Consider the following 16,021-nt stretch of genomic DNA (forward strand, 5'->3'; position numbering starts at 1 on the left):
AAATTTATAAACACGCCCTTGCTGTAATTAAAACTTTTTCTATTGCTCCCAGGCCCGGGTAAATTATGTAGTTCCTTTCTCTTGGGACTGGCCAGGCAGTCCTGAGAGGAGGAGCAGTGAAGAAGGTTTAGCTTGCCTGTGATACATGAAATTAATCTACTAAGCTGAAGGAACTAAATAATTAGCTTCCTAATCACTCCCCAAGCCAGCCATGCCATAGCTGAGGGGGGTGGGTATTTTGAGACCCAGACAATAACCTAGAGCTAGGGGTGGGGTGCTTGTGAAGGGAAGCATGGACAGAGCAGGTCCAACTAGCAGCGACGCCATGGACTACAGTGCACCAGGCTCCCCCGTCCTTCACTGTTTTCCACAGTTTATATCCAACCATCTCATCCTCTGTCACCATCTTCTCTTCCTGCCTTCAATCTTTCCCAGCATCAGGGTCTTTTCCAATGAGTCAGCTCTTCGCATCCGGTAGCCAAAGTATTGGAGTTTCAGCTTCAGCATCAGTCCTTCCAGTGAACATTCAGGGTTGATTTCCTTTAGGATTATCTGATTTGATCTCCTTTCTGGACAGGGGACTCTCAAGAGTCTTCTCCAGCACCACAAATTGAAAGCATCAATTCTTCAGCACTCAGCATTTTTTATGGTCCAACTCTCACATCCATACATGTCTACCAGAAAAACCATAGCTTTGACTAGATGGATCTTTGTCGGCAAAGTGATGTCTCTGCTTTTTAACATGCTATCTAGGTTTGTTATAGCTTTCCTTTCAAGGAGCAAGTGTCTTTTACTTTCATGGTTGCAATCACCATCTGCAGGGATTTTGGAGCCCAAGAAAATAAAATCTGTCACTGCTTCCACTTGTTCCCCTTCTATTTGTCATGAAGTGGTGAGACTGGATGCCATGATGTTAGTCTTCTGAATGTTGAGTTTTAAGCCAACTTTTTCGCTCTTCTCTTTCACCCTTATCAAAAGGCTCTTTAGTTCCTCTTTGCTTTATGCCATGTGGTATCATCTGCATGTCTGAGGTTGTTGATATTTCTCCCAGCAAGCTTGATTCCATTTTGGGATTTATCCAGCCTGGCATTTGATGTACTCTGCATAAACAGTTACCTTGTTAAGCAAGGTAACAATATACATCTTTGTCATACTCCTTTCCAAATTTCGAACCAGTCCTTTGTTCCATGTTCAGTTCTAACTGTTGCTTCTTGACCCACATGCAGCTTTCTCAGGAGACAGGTAAGGTGGTCTAGTATTCTCATCTCTGTAAGAATTTTCTACAGTTTGTTGCGATCCACACAGTCAAAGGCTTTAGCATAGTCAATGAAGCGGAAGTAGATGTTTTTCTGGAATTCCCTTGGTTTCTCTATGATCCAACAAATGTTGGCAATTTGATCTCTGGTTCCTCTGCCTTTTCTAGATCCAAACTGTACATGTGGAAGTTTTTGGTACATGTACTGCTGAAGCCTAACTTGAAGGATTTTGAGCATTGCCTTGTTGGCATGTGAAATGAGTGTAATTGTACAGTAGTTTGAACATTCTTTGGCATTGCCCTTCTTTGAGACTGGAATGAAAGCTGACCTTTTCCAGTCCTGTGGCCACTGCTGAGTTTTCCAAATTTGCTGGCATATTGAGTGTAGCACTTTCACAGTATCATATTTTAGGATTTGAAATAGCTCAGCTGGAATTCCATCACCTCCACTAGCTTTGTTCATATTGATGCTTCCTAAGGCCCACTTGACTTCATACTCTAGGATGTCTGGCTCTAGGTGAGTGACCACACCCTTGTGCTTATCCAGGTCATTAAGACCTTATTTGGATAGTTCTTGCATTCTTGCCACCTTGTCTTAATATCTTCTGCTTCTGTTATGTCCTTACCATTCTGTCTTTTATTGTGCCCATCCTTACACGATACGTTCCCTTGATATCTCCTATTTTCTTGAATATATTGCTAGTCTTTTTCATTCTGTTGTTTTCCTCTATTTCTTTGCATTGTTCACTTAAGAAGGTCTTTTTATCTTTCCTTGCTATTCTCTTGAATTCTGCATTCTGTTGGGTATATCTTATCCTTTCTCCCCTGCTTTTTGCTTCTCTTCTTTTTTCAGCTATTTGTAAAGCTTCCTCAGACAACCACTTTGCCTTCTTCCATTTCTTCTTCTTTGGGATGGTTTTGGTCTTTGCCTCCTGTACAATGTTACAAACTTCCATCCATAGTTCTTCAGGCACTCTACCTACCAGATTTAATTCCTTGAATCTATTCATCACCTCCACTGAATAATCATAAGGGATTTGATTTAGTTCATATCTAAATGGCCTAGTGGTTTTCCCTACTTTCTTCAATTTAAGCCTGAATTTTTCAATAAGGAGCTCATGATCTGAGCCACAGTCAGCTCTAGGTCTTATTTTTTGTTGACTGTATAGAGCCTCTCCATCTTTAGCTGCAAAGAATATAATCAATCTGATTTCAGTATTGACCATCTGGTGATATTCATGTATAGAGTCGTCTTGTGTAGTTGGAAGAAGGTGTTTACTATGACCAGTGTGTTTTCTTCACAAAACTTTGTTAACCTTTGCCCTGCTTCATTTTGTATTCCAAAGCCAAACTTGCCTGTTACTCCATGTATCTCTTGACGTCCTACTTTTGCTTTCCAGTCCCCTATGATGAAAATGACATCTTTTTTGGTGTGTGTGTTAGTTCTAGATTGTTTGTAGGTCTTCATTGAACTGGTCAACTTCAGCTTCTTTGGCATTAGTGGCTGGGACATAGACTTGGATTACTGTGATAGTGAATGGTTTACCTTGGAAACAAACTGAGGTCATTCTGCTGTTTTGAGATTGCACCCTGTTGGGACCAGCCCAACAATGAACTGACCTGAGGGAGCGGTACAGCAGAAAAATAAGGAAAAATAAGCTTCAGAAATAAGGTGGGGGTCAGGGGGCCGATGCCACTCACAGGCAAAAGCCCAGATCCTAATTCTTGCATGCTTTTTACTGCTAACATCTACTTCCTTGTACGTGCTTTAAAGACATCTATTTTTACAGTCTCAGATTGGGGATAAACATATACAATGCACAGTCCTCAAGGTCAAACTTTCAGGCCTTTCATGACTCTGTTTAGTCCTTCAGCTAGTGATGACCTTTCTCAGCAACTCCCTCAAGGCTCTGGTTATGAGAACAGTCACTGATGGTTTTCCATCAGTCACATCAGTACTTAAACATCTTGCTTTCAACATGTTTTTCCACGATGTACTTTCTACTGCTCCCAGCCCTTCACCTGGGGGTGATGAGAAAGTCATTCTTATTTTTTAAAGAAGCCCTGTTAATTATAGTACAGGCCTGGGCATAGCATATTCCTTACACATGCCAGTACTGTATTTTGGACTCTTTGTTGACTATGAGGGCCACTCCCTTTCTTCTGAGGGATTCTTGCCCACAATTGTAGAGATATTGGTTAATATATCTATATCTATATAATGGTTAATATATCTGAATTAAATTCACCCATTCCCGTCCATTTTAGTTCACTGATTCCTAAGATGCTGATATTCATTCTTGCCATTTCCTGCTTGACAATGTCTAATTTACCTTGATTCACGGAGAAGGCAATGGCAACCTACTCCAGTACTCTTGCCTGGAAAATCGCATGGATGGAAGAGCCTGGTGGGGTGTAGTCCATGGGGTCGCTAAGAGTCGGACACGACTGAGCAACTTCACTTTCACTTTTCACTTTCCTGCATTGGAGAAGGAAATGGCAACCCACTCCAGTGTTCTTGCCTGGAGAATCCCAGGGACTGGGGAGCCTGGTGGGCTGCTGTCTCTGGGGTCACACAGAGTCGGACATGACTGAAGCCACTTAGCAGCAGCAGCAGCAGCATGGAACTAACATTCCAGGTTCCTGTGTAGTATTGTTCTACACAGCATCAGACTTTACTTTCACCACTGGACATATCTACAACTGAGCATCATTTCTGCTTTGGCCCATTTGCTTCACTCTTTCTGGAAGTATTATTAATTGCTGTCTGCTTTTTCCCAGTAGCATACTGGACACTTTCCAACCTGAGGAGCTCATACTCCAGTATCATATCTTTTTGCCTTTTCACATTGTTGATGCAGTTCTTTCAGCAAGAATACTGGAGGTATTTGCCATTTCTTCCTCCAGTGGACCATGTTTTGTCAGAACTCTTCACTATGACCCATCCATCTTGGGTGGCCTTGCATCATGGCATGGCTCATTACTTCATTGAGTTATTCAAGCCCCTTTGGCATGCCTTCCCACTCATGGCAGGCCCATTTCCTGGCATGGGGTAGAATGGCAAGAGGCAACCCTTTACATAGGTTTCTTTGCTTCCCTCAGAAAGTAAAACAGTGAAAAATATTTGGGAGTAGAATTGACTGGACTAAATTCTAGTTAAAACTGCTTCTTTCTGCAATTCAACTAAACTGACATTAAAAGAAATACAGAAAAGATACATACAAAAGGGCAAAAAATATGGGAAAGGAGATACTAAAGAACAGAAGAGTTCAACACAGTTTGGAAGACTGAAAGCTTGTGGTAGAGTGGTGAAACTTACACAAAAAAAACCTGTATAGCTGCAGAGGTGAGGTATCTCTAGAAGGAAGTCAATCCGCTCCACAGAAACCCACAAAGGCTCGGGATACAGAAGCACCAGGGCTTCCCAGGTGGCGCTAGTGGTAAAGAACCCACCTGCCAGGGGAGGGAAATGGGTTCAATCCCTAGGTTGGGAAGATCCCCTGGAGGAGGGCATGACAACCCACTGCAGTATTCTTGCCTGGAGAATCCCTTGGACAGAGGAGCCTGGTGGGCTACAGTCCTTAGGGTGGCACAGAGTTGGACATGACTGAAACAACTTAGCATGCACACACAGAAGTACCAGGCATCTCATATGGTGAGTGTTGGCATAAGGAGGAAAAAATAGGAATTGATAGACACTCTAAACTTAAAACAGTTAGATCCCCCAGCACTCTCGCCAGCAATTACCCACACCCAACTCCTTTTTGTAGAAATTGAACCAGAGAGCCTTCAGGGTTGGAGACATCAGGTACAACGGCAGGTGAGATGGTGAGTGGAGATTAAAATAGGGTATGAAAACAATGACAGTTTGCAAACAGGAGGATGAGACTTGAAGTTTTTTCCCCCCATGTTGTGCCCAGGTCACATGGATCAACAGGTGAGAACTTGAAGAACTGAATAATTCTTCCTCAGAGAAACGGAACCCTTGAGAAATCTTTAGATGAGCTAGTTGGAGATCTCCCGGTGAAAAATCCAGTGAAATCTACTCCTCCATGAGCTTCACTAAAAAAATTAATAGAGCACCAAGGATCAGCAGACACATGAGGAAAGTTTTAATGTAAAAAGGAGAAACCAAAAACTAAGAAGCAGGAAAAAGAAACCTGGAATAAATAGACACAATATACGAAACAGAAGAAAATGACTTAAAAATTCATCAACCTTAATTAATATCCCCGGAGAGTTAAGACCTGGAGCTGACTGTGGCTCAGATCATGAACTTATTGCCAAATTCAAATATAAATTGAAGAAAGTAGAGAAAACCATTATACCATTCAGGTATGACCTAAATCAAATCCCTTATGATTATACAGTGGAAGTGACAAATAGATTCAAGGGATTAGATCTGATAGACAGAATGCCTGAAGAACTATGGACGGAGGTTCACTACATTGTACAGGAGGCAGTGATCAAGACCATCCCCAAGAAAAAGAAATGCAAAAAGGCAAAATAGTTGTCCAAGAAGGCCTTACAAATAACTGAGAAAAGAAAAGATGTGAAAGGCAAAAGAGAAAAGGAAAGATATACCCATTTGAATGCAGAGTTCCAAAGAATAGCAAGGAGAGATAAGAAAGCCTTCCTCAGCGATCAATGAAAAGAAATAGAGGAAAACAATAGAATGGGAAAGACTAGAGATCTCTTCAAGAAAATTAGAGATATCAAGGGAACATTTAATGTAAAGATGGGCTCGATAAAGGACAGAAATGGGATGGACTTAACAGAAGCAGAAGATATTAAGAAGAGGTGGCAAGAATACACAGACGAACTATACAAAAAAGATCTTCATGACCCAGATAATCACGATGGTGTGATCACTCACCTAGAGCCAGACATCCTAGAATGTGAAGTCAAGTGGGCCTTAGGAAGCATCACTACAAACAAAGCTAGTGGAGGTGATGGAATTCCAGTTGAGCTATTTCAAATCCTCAAAGATGATGCTGTGAAAGTGCTACACTCAATATGCCAGCAAATTTGGAAAACTCAGCAGTGGCCACAGGACTGGAAAAGGTCAGTTTTCATTCCAATCCCAAAGAAAGGCAATGTCAAAGAATGCTCAAACTACTGCACAATTACACTCATCTCACACGATAGCAAAGTAATGCTTAAAATTATCCAAACCGGGCTTCAGCAATACATGAACCGTGAACTTCCAGATGTTCAAGCTGGTTTTAGAAAAGGCAGAGGAACCAGAGATCAAATTGCCAATATTTGCTGGATCATCAAAAAGCCAGAGAGTTCCAGAAAAACATCTATTTCTGCTTTATTGACTATGCCAAAGCCTTTGACTGTGTGGATCATAATAAACTGTGGAAAATTCTTCAAGAGATGAGAATACCAGACCTCCTTACCTGACTCCTGAGAAATCTGTATGCAGGTCAAGAAGCAACAGTTAGAACTGGACATGGAACGATGAACTGGTTCCAAATTGGGAAAGGAGTATGTCAAGGCTGTATATTGTCACCCTGCTTACTTAACTTATATGCAGAGTGCATCATGAGAAATGCTGGGCTGGAGGAAGCACAAGCTGGAATCAAGATTGCCTGGAGAAATATCAATAACCTCAGATATGCAGATGACCTCAGATATGCAGATGACACCACCCTTATGGCAGAAAGTGAAGAAGAACTAAAGAGCCTCTTGATGAAAGTGAAAGAGGAGAGTGGAAAAGTTGGCTTAAAACTCAACATTCAGAAAACTAAGATCATGGCATCCAGTCCCATCACTTCATGACAAATAGATGGGGAAACAACAGAAACAGTGAGAGACTTTATTTTTTTGGGCTCCAAAATCACTGCAGATGGTGACTGCAGCCATGAAATTAAAACATGCTTGCTCCTTGGAAGAAAAGTTATGACCAACCTAGACAGCACATTAAAAAGCAGAGACATTACTTTGCCAACAAAGGTCCTTGTAGTCAAAGCTATGGTTTTTTCAGGAGTCATGTATGGATGTGAGAGCTGGACTATAAAGAAAGCTGAGCACTGAAGAATTGATACTTTTGAACTGTGGTGTTGGAGATGACTCTTGAGAGTCCCTTGAACAGCAAGGAGATCAAACCAGTTCATCCTAAAGGAAATCAGTCCTGAATATTCATTGGAAGAACTGATGCTGAAGCTGAAACTCCAATACTTTGGCCACCTGATGCAAAGAACTGACTCATTGGAAAAAACCCTGATGCTGGGTAAGATTGAAGGCAGGAGGAGAAGGGGATGACAGAGGATGAGATGGTTGGATGGCATCACTGACTTGATGGACATGAGTTCGAGCAAGCTCTGGGAGTTGGTGACGGACAAGGAAGCCTGGTGTGCTGCAGTCCATGGGGTCGCAAAGAGTTGAACATGACAGAGTGACTGAACTGAAATGAACTGAGAGTTAAAAAAATTTATTACATTTACAAAACAAGAGCACAATGCTTTGAAGAACTTTAACAATAAGAGAACAAGAAGGAACTTAGAAATTAAAAAAAAAAAGCTAATATTAGAAATTCAACAGAAAAGAAAGTTGAGGAAACAACTACGAAAGTAGAACAAAAAGTTATATCGCAGCAGCTGAACCTTCTCCCTGAGAAATGAGGAAGGCTATATTAAGAAGAAATAGACCCTAATCAAAACTTTAGCAAGCTTCTTTGCAGAGATGGGAAAGTTGACCCTGAAATTCATATGGAAATGCAAGTGACTCAGGACAGCTGAAACCATATCAAAGGTAAAAATAAAAGTGGAGGACTCATACTATCTGATTTCAAAATTTACCACAAATCTGTAGCAATCAATACAACATGGTACTGGCATAAGTATTGACTTATAGATCAACGAAAAAAAATTGTAAGTCCAGAAATAAACCTTCACGTTTATGGTAAATTCATTTTGACAAAGATGTCAAGACAATTCAATGGGGGAGAAAGAATAGTCTTTTCAGTAAATGGCGATGGGACCACTGATATCCACATACAAAAGAATGAAGCTGGATGCCCCTCCACTTCACTCTATATACAAAATTAACTCCAAATAGATCAAGCACCTAAAACTAAGAGCTAAAACTATAAAATCCTTGAAGAAGACATAGCCATAAATCTTTATTACATTGGACTAGGGAATGGTTTCTTAGATAAAACGCGTAAGCAACAAAAGAAATCGGATATCAGCAAAGTTAAAAATTCCATCAAGAACGTGAAAATGGGAGCTACTGAGGGTCTAGGTCCAGGCAGCTGAAGAGTGTGGTAGGTAACGGTCATCAGCGCAAGGGTCATTTCGTCTCTGGGAAGGGACGGCCCTCGCCCGCGGTGATGGTGGTTAGCAAGATGAACAAAGATGCGCAGGTGAGAGCAGCGATTAACCAAAAGTTGATAGAAACTGGAGAAAGAGAACGCGTCAAAGAGTTGCTGAGAGCTACACTAATTGAACGTGGCTGGAAGGATCAGTTGAAGGCACACTGTAAAGAGGTAATTAAAGAAGAAGGACTGGAACACGTTACTGTTGATGACTTGGTGGCTGAAATCACACCAAAAGGCAGAGCCTTGGTACCTGATGGTGTAAAGAAGGAACTCCTACAAAGAATAAGAACGTTCCTTGCTCAGCATGCCAGCCTTTAAGATTGAATTAGATTGTGTTGTTTTGTGGTTTTATTTCTAAAGTAAAACTTGCCGTAAATTAGGAATCGATCTCCCAAAATAAAATCCTTTTTTGTATGATGGTATACAGTTTTCAGTAATGATGTATACATTGTATTGATTTTTTTTCCCTAAATGTGTTATTTTAATAAATATCTCATGAATGAGGAAAAAAAAAAAAGAAAGAAAAAGAAAATATAAAAATGCAAACCATAGAATGGATTAAAACTCTTACAAATCATATATCTGATAGGGGTACTTGTCACTAGAATATATAAATAACTTTTACATCACAATAACAAAAAGACAAGTCAGTTAATGGACAATTGATTTGAATGGACAGTTGGCCAAAGAAAATAAACAGTTAACCAATAAGCACATGAAAATATGCTCAACATCATTAGTCATCAGGAAAATGCAAATTAAAACCACAGTGAGATACAACTCCACACTCACTAAGACAGCTATCATCAAAAAGAGAGATAATAATAAATGTATAAAGGATGAGAAGAATACAAAACCTTCATACACTGCTAGAGGGAATATAAAAATGATACCACCACTCTGGAAAACAATCACAAGTCGTTAAACATAGACCTTTCATATAATTTAGCAATATCACTCTTAGGTATATACTCAAGAGAAATAAAAACCTATATTCACAAAAGAACTTGTATCTGACTGTCCATAGCAGCATTATTCGTTATAATCAAAAGTACCTTAAGTGATAAACGGATAAATAAAATGTGGTATATCCATACAATGGATAAATAAAATATGGTAATCTGTCCACCATATTATTTGTAATAAAAGACAGTAATAAAATACTATTACATGTTATAACACAGATTAACCTTGAAAACATGCTAAATAAAGAAGCCAGTCACAAAGGACCACATATTGTATGATTCTAGTTATAAAAAAATGTTTAGAATGTGTATATCTGTAGAAAACTAAAGTAGTTGCTTAGGCGTTGGGGGGAAGTATGGAGTGATGGCTAATAGATATAGGGTTTCTTTTTAGGGTGGTGAAAATCTTCTGATAATGTTGTAACAGTTGCACAATTCTGTGTATACACAAAATCCATCGAATTGTACACTTTAAATGGGTATATTGTATGGTATGTGAATTATATCTCAATAAAATTACCAAGAATTTTTAAAACAAAGCCATTCTGTGAAAGCCACTTACAGGATATGCTCACTCTAGAGGAGAGTAAAAGGTCTAGAGAATCCCAGAAGAGGAGGAAATCCCAGAAGGAATCTTATGCCATCCCTTCTGGCCACTAGCTACAGAAAAGAAGTTGTGTTCCTAGAGGTCAGATAACAAGCAGTCTGATGGCTTCTGAGTCAGATAAGCTCAACTTAATGCCACAAAGGGTCTCTAGGACCCATAGGGAAAATTGCCTCTTATTCCTGGGGCCAGAAAAGAAGATGCCAAGGGCAGAGAAGTAGCTGCAAGGAAAGTGCTCTGAGGCCTAAAGTCAAGGGGGAGAAATGAAAGAGACTTCACTCTGATGCCTGTGGAGTCAAGTGGGGGCGCAGTGGAAGGTGAGGGTGAGGATCTCGGCAAGAGCAGGCAGAGACAGAAAGGCTGCAAGGCTGATGTGTGCACAGCTGGGGACTTGGGCCAGACCTGGTCATAGGTGGAAGACCTAAGGTTGAGCCTGAGAGAGACTGAAAGAATGAGAATCTCTCTATTGTCGTTAGGATCCTGAAGTTTCTGGATTAAACCCTGAAGCAGTTCTGGCTCCACAGCCTTAGTGTATGACCAGAGTGTTTGTAGGTGAGGACAGTGACTGAGCATTGCTGACACTGCAGGAGGCCAGAGGAGCCCAACACAGGTCAGAGGGTGGCTACCCAAAAGTGTAGCAAGTATTTTGGGGTGTGACACATTTATTGCATTACTCTTCTTGAGATGTCTCTGAATACAGCCCTTGTAATGACCTGTTTTTCTGTCTTAAACCCAGAGTTTGGTGTTGGAGCTGGAGATGGTTTTGTCATGATGCAAAGTTGGGCTCCTATCAGTCTGGTCTCTTGCTATGAACCATGTGACTTCTGTGTTGGCACCACTGTCCCCTCAATTTTCCCCTGAAATCCACTCCCTCATCTGGCTGCCAAAAGACTATTTATCTTCCCAATTTAAAATGCAGTCTTCACAGAAGAGGGGATTCTGAAGTTTATTTCCCTAGAAGTGGTGGTACTGAGGGACTAGTAATGTCCTATATCTAGATCTGGTTGATGTGTGCAAGCTGTGTTCACTCTATAATAATTTATGATTATCTACATTACCTATATATTATAATAAACTCATGATTCATGGACTTTTCTGATTACTGTCAACCTGCCATGCCAACATTCTATGAAAGTCTAAATGAGAGAAATAAACTCACATTTTGTTCAAGTCACTTGTAGCCTTCCCTGGTGGCTCAGATGGTAAAGAATTTGCCCGCAATGCGGGAGAAACTGTGTTCAATCCCTGGGTTGGGAAGACCGCTGGAGAAGGAAATGAAAACCCGTTCCTGCATTCTTGCTTGGAGAACCCCATGGCAGAGAAGCGTCGTGGCCTACAGTCCACGGGGTCACATAGAATCAGATACAACTGAGTGACTAACACTTTCACTTTCAGATTCAAGTCAGTGTTCCCAAATTTCCAGAAAAGAGGTAATGTAGACTGCATATTAACAAAACCTTTGCCCCTGATTCTGACCATTACAAACAAAAACTTCACAAGAAAGTAGGAAAAGTTTAAATCTAAAGGTCCACAATCCTTCACTGACAATTCTGAAATGCAAAAGGCTCCAAAAATTGAAAGTTTTTCCACAATTCAGTTAGTGGCCTAATTACTTAACCTGAACAATTTTAGCAACAAAATCTGACTAGAACTAATGTGAAGCTCTTTTTAGTTTTTATTTATCCCATTTAGTACAAAGTCATTTAATTTTTACTGAAAAAGCAATAATGTACTTGGTTATGAAAGTAAAAGTGGCTCAGTCATGTCTGACTCCACCAGGTTCTTCTGTCCATGGAATTCTTCAGGCAAGAATACTGGAGTGGGCTGCCATTCCCTTCTCCAGGGCATCTTCCTGACCCAGGGATTGAAACTGGGTCTCCTGCACTGCAGGCAGATTCTTTACTGTCTGAGCCACCAGTTCCTTTTAGTTTTTATTTATCCTATTTAGTATGAAGTCATTAAGTTTTTACTGAAAAAGTAATAATGTATTTGGCTATTAGGTGCTGCCAAATTTAAAAAAATGGCAACATAAATATGCTACAGGATATATTGTACAATACAGGGAATATAGTCAATATTTTATTATAACTATGAAAGGAACATAAACTTTAAAGATTGAGGGGATTTCCCTGGCAGTCGGGTGGTTAAGACTCTTAGTTTCTAGTGAAGGGAGTGCAGGTTCCGATCCCTGGTTGGGGGAACTGAGATCCACATGATGCTGGGTGCAGCTAAAAAAATTAAAACTTTGAGTCACTATGTTGTACACCTGAAACTTACAAGACTGTACCTCAAAAAAATTCACCCAGGTTTCAAATGGACTTCCTGGTATAAAAATGAAAAAAGGAGTAATTTATAATAAATAGTAAATATGTAAATTTCAATACTATTGATTACATTTCAGCTTTAATGAAATAGAAGTATGTCTAAAAGAAGTTGTAACTGACAGGCGACTCTCCAGTTCGTAAGCATAGTGCAGGATGTGTACGTGGGAAAAATTCTAAATAAAATAATTCCAGGCATGAAAAAAATATTTACTTACAAAAGAAAAAGATTAGACTAGCATTGAACTTCTCATCTGCATTACTAAAACAGAAACTAAAATCCAAGAGTGTTAGACACAGTCAAGGCATGATTCATCAGGGCCTGCTGCTGCTGCTGCTGCTGCGTCGCTTCAGTTGTATTCGACTCTGTGCGACCCCATAGATGGCAGCCCACCAGGCTCCACCGTCCCTGGGATTCTCCAGGCAAGAACACTGGAGTGGGTTGCCATTTCCCTTTCCAGTGCATGAAAGGGAAAAGTGAAAGTGAAGTCGCTCAGTCGTGTCCGACTCTTAGCGACCCCATGGATTGTAGCCTACCAGGCTCCTCCGACCATGGGATTTTCCAGGCAAGAGTACTGGAGTGGGGTGCCATTGCCTTCTCCGTCAGCAGGGCCAATTGATGACATTTCGGAAGTACTGTTACAAGGTATGGTGGAGATAGCAAGCCTTCTAATAAAATCCAGTGCCCTTTTCTTTGGGATTGTAATTGTAGTGTGGAACATGACACTATTCCCTCCCTCTACCCTCAGTGCAGCTTTACATGGCCATGTGGACAAAGCCATCTCTAACAGAATGTACTCAGATATTATGTGCCATTTCTGAGCCCAGCAACTTAAGACCCATATGTGCCTACTCCACACTCTTAGGAAGATGTGCCTATACCCAGATTCAGTGATGGAGAAACAATTTGGAAGAATGCTCTTTCTACAAATGATTGTGTGGAATCACTACTGCTAATGACCTGGAACACATGTACTGAACTGTGCCATGAGAGAAGGATAAACTTCAGTTTTATTTGACCAATTGCATTTTAGAGTTTCTTTGTTATAGAAATTTAATCTTTAACACACAAAGCCAAAAAACTTATCATCGGGCTTCCCTGGTGGCTCAGAAGTAAAGAATCCATTAGTCAGTGCAAGAGGCATGGGCTCCATCCCTGATCTGGAAAGATCCCACATGCCGCGGAGCAACCAAGCCTGTGTGCCACAACTACTGGGCCTGTGCTCTAGCTCCTGGGAGCCCCAGCTACTGAGCCCTGCAACTACTGAAACCCGCATGCCATGCCCTGCAACAGGAGAAGCCACTGCAATGGGAAGCCTGCACACGACAGCTAGAGAGTAGCCCCCGCTGGCCGCAGCTAGAGGAAAGTCTACGCAGCAGTGAAGACCCAGCACAGCCAAAAACAAATCAATAAAATGTAAAGGATGTTTAAAATAAAAAAATTATCTTAACTTTAAGGAAAATAACTCAAGACACCTTCTCACTTCGGGGAGTACTTTTCATTCCCTCCACCCTCCAACAACCTTCCACATAAATCAAGCCTACGAAGATGAAACTCGTCTGGTGGGGTTCATTCAGTGCAGCTGCTTAAGTGCAACTTTTTCAGCCCAGAGACCTGTGAACTAAAACGACCAGCTGTTTGTTCCCCCTACTTCTCGCCCTACACACTCAATACATCAGATGCTACAGAGACGTAACGACTCCAGCGGACACTCCTGTGCAAAAGGAGGAAGAACAGAAAGCACATAACAGTCATTGATTCATAATAATTCACAACCTGGGCACCTGTTGTTAGATTCTCCTACTCTAAGGACAGGAAATATTCTTTGATTGTTCTGTTTTCTGGGAATGGCTTCATAATCCATTTTTCAGATGTGTTTGCTTCTCCTCTCTGGGTTTGTGGCTTTGCCTCCTGAGAAAATTTCATTTTCCGTAAGAAATGGTCCATTTTTGCAGGTTAGTAGACTTTTCAACTTCTCTCTGTCCATAGAAAGTTGGAACCCCTTATAGTCTAAGGGATAATGACTAAGTATTTTGCTTTTGCCAAAATGCTTTTAAAAACGTTGTGGGTATTCTTTAAAATATTTGTTTATGTATTTGGCTGTGCTGGGTCTTAGCTGAGGCACAAGGGATCTTCCATCTTCACTGTGCAAGTTGAATCTTTTAGCTGTAGCATGTGGGATCTAGTTCCCTGACCAGAGGTTGAACCCAGGTGCACTGGGAGTATGGAGTCTTAGCCCCTGGGCCACCAGGGAAGTCTCTATGGGTGTTTTATGAGGTTTTACTGGATTCATTCCTTGCACCCCCAAAGCACATCCATACTTATTTATTTTTTTGAGGGGGCAGTTCATATTATTTATTAGAAATCCAGGGCATGTTTGGCAATTACATCAATCAACCGAAATAGAGTACGTTCAAGTTGCTGGATCTTTTGATTTTACCATTGTTCATCATAAAATGTAACATAACCTGCAGAGATTTTTCTGAAGATAGAGGACAAAAGTAGAAATGTGCATCTTCATGGGTGGGTCTGCCACCAGTTTTTGTCTTCATATTTGTCTAATGACTTCAGGTAATGAGAGGTTCCCATGTGTGGTAACTAACACAGTTCTAGGACTTGATTTAAAACAAAATCAATGCTTCTCACTATGAAAGAGTCACCTACAATGTGTCAAGTGAAGATTCTGAAATTTAATGACTTTGCTTATCAAAAGCAGTGATGTGTTTCTCTAAAGATCTTTAGGGGGTGATCCTCAAAATACTCACACAGATACACATATACAGACTCAGACACTCCTGGCTTCTATGTGGAAATTAAACACAATTCTACTTTATTGCAATATGAAGGGTTCAAATTTAATATAAAAAAACAAGAATTACAGAGGTTTCAAACCTATTAACTTGTTTTTTTTAGAACAAGTTCAAATTAGTAACGACGGTATCATGATGCTAAGGTACACTTTACAATTTTCTGCCCAACACAGGAGACTGAGATTCTGACTCTGGCAACATTAAAACCTCCCCTTACTTTGGACTAATGGTGTGAATACTGTGTTTCTCTTTCTGAAAGCCGTGGTTTATGTGAAGTTTATGCAAACATTAAAGAAAAACTTGTAGAGAGAAATGGAAAAACAACATTGATTCCTATTTGGATCAGTGAATGGAGTTAGGACTTTTCTCTAAGATGTTCTCAAATAATCTCTAATTTAACCACATACAGGACCTGTTCCCTTCCCTGAACCTTGCTTTTAGAAAGAATTTAAAATGTATATTCAACTTCTATTTCCAATATGAAACTGGAAACAAATTAATTTTCAGCTGGGTAGAATAGTAAGAAAAGCTTAAATCAATTTGCACCTTTTTATTTACATCCCTCATTCCCTGAAAATAATTGCCGTTTTTATGAACTCTGTTTTATGGATCTAATATTTAAGGACAGGTCTATCTTTTACATCACAGCAAAAAGGTGAACGCACCCACAGACTCCCCCTCCATGCCTCTCTGGCCAGGCTGGGCCCAGCTTCTTCCACCATCCTTAGGAACCTGCCC

At 40.5% G+C, this 16,021-nt stretch overlaps 1 pseudogene; it reads left to right on the top strand.

Moving 5' to 3' along the window:
• The first annotated feature begins 8,594 nt into the window (after window positions 1-8,594).
• On the top strand, window positions 8,595-8,900 carry LOC145504974 (transcription and mRNA export factor ENY2 pseudogene; annotated as a pseudogene).
• Window positions 8,901-16,021: the final 7,121 nt, after the last annotated feature.

Source organism: Giraffa tippelskirchi, chromosome 5, assembly GCF_054371585.1.
Source record: "Giraffa tippelskirchi isolate mGirTip1 chromosome 5, T2T-mGirTip1v1.2.pri, whole genome shotgun sequence".
NCBI lineage: Eukaryota > Metazoa > Chordata > Mammalia > Artiodactyla > Giraffidae > Giraffa > Giraffa tippelskirchi.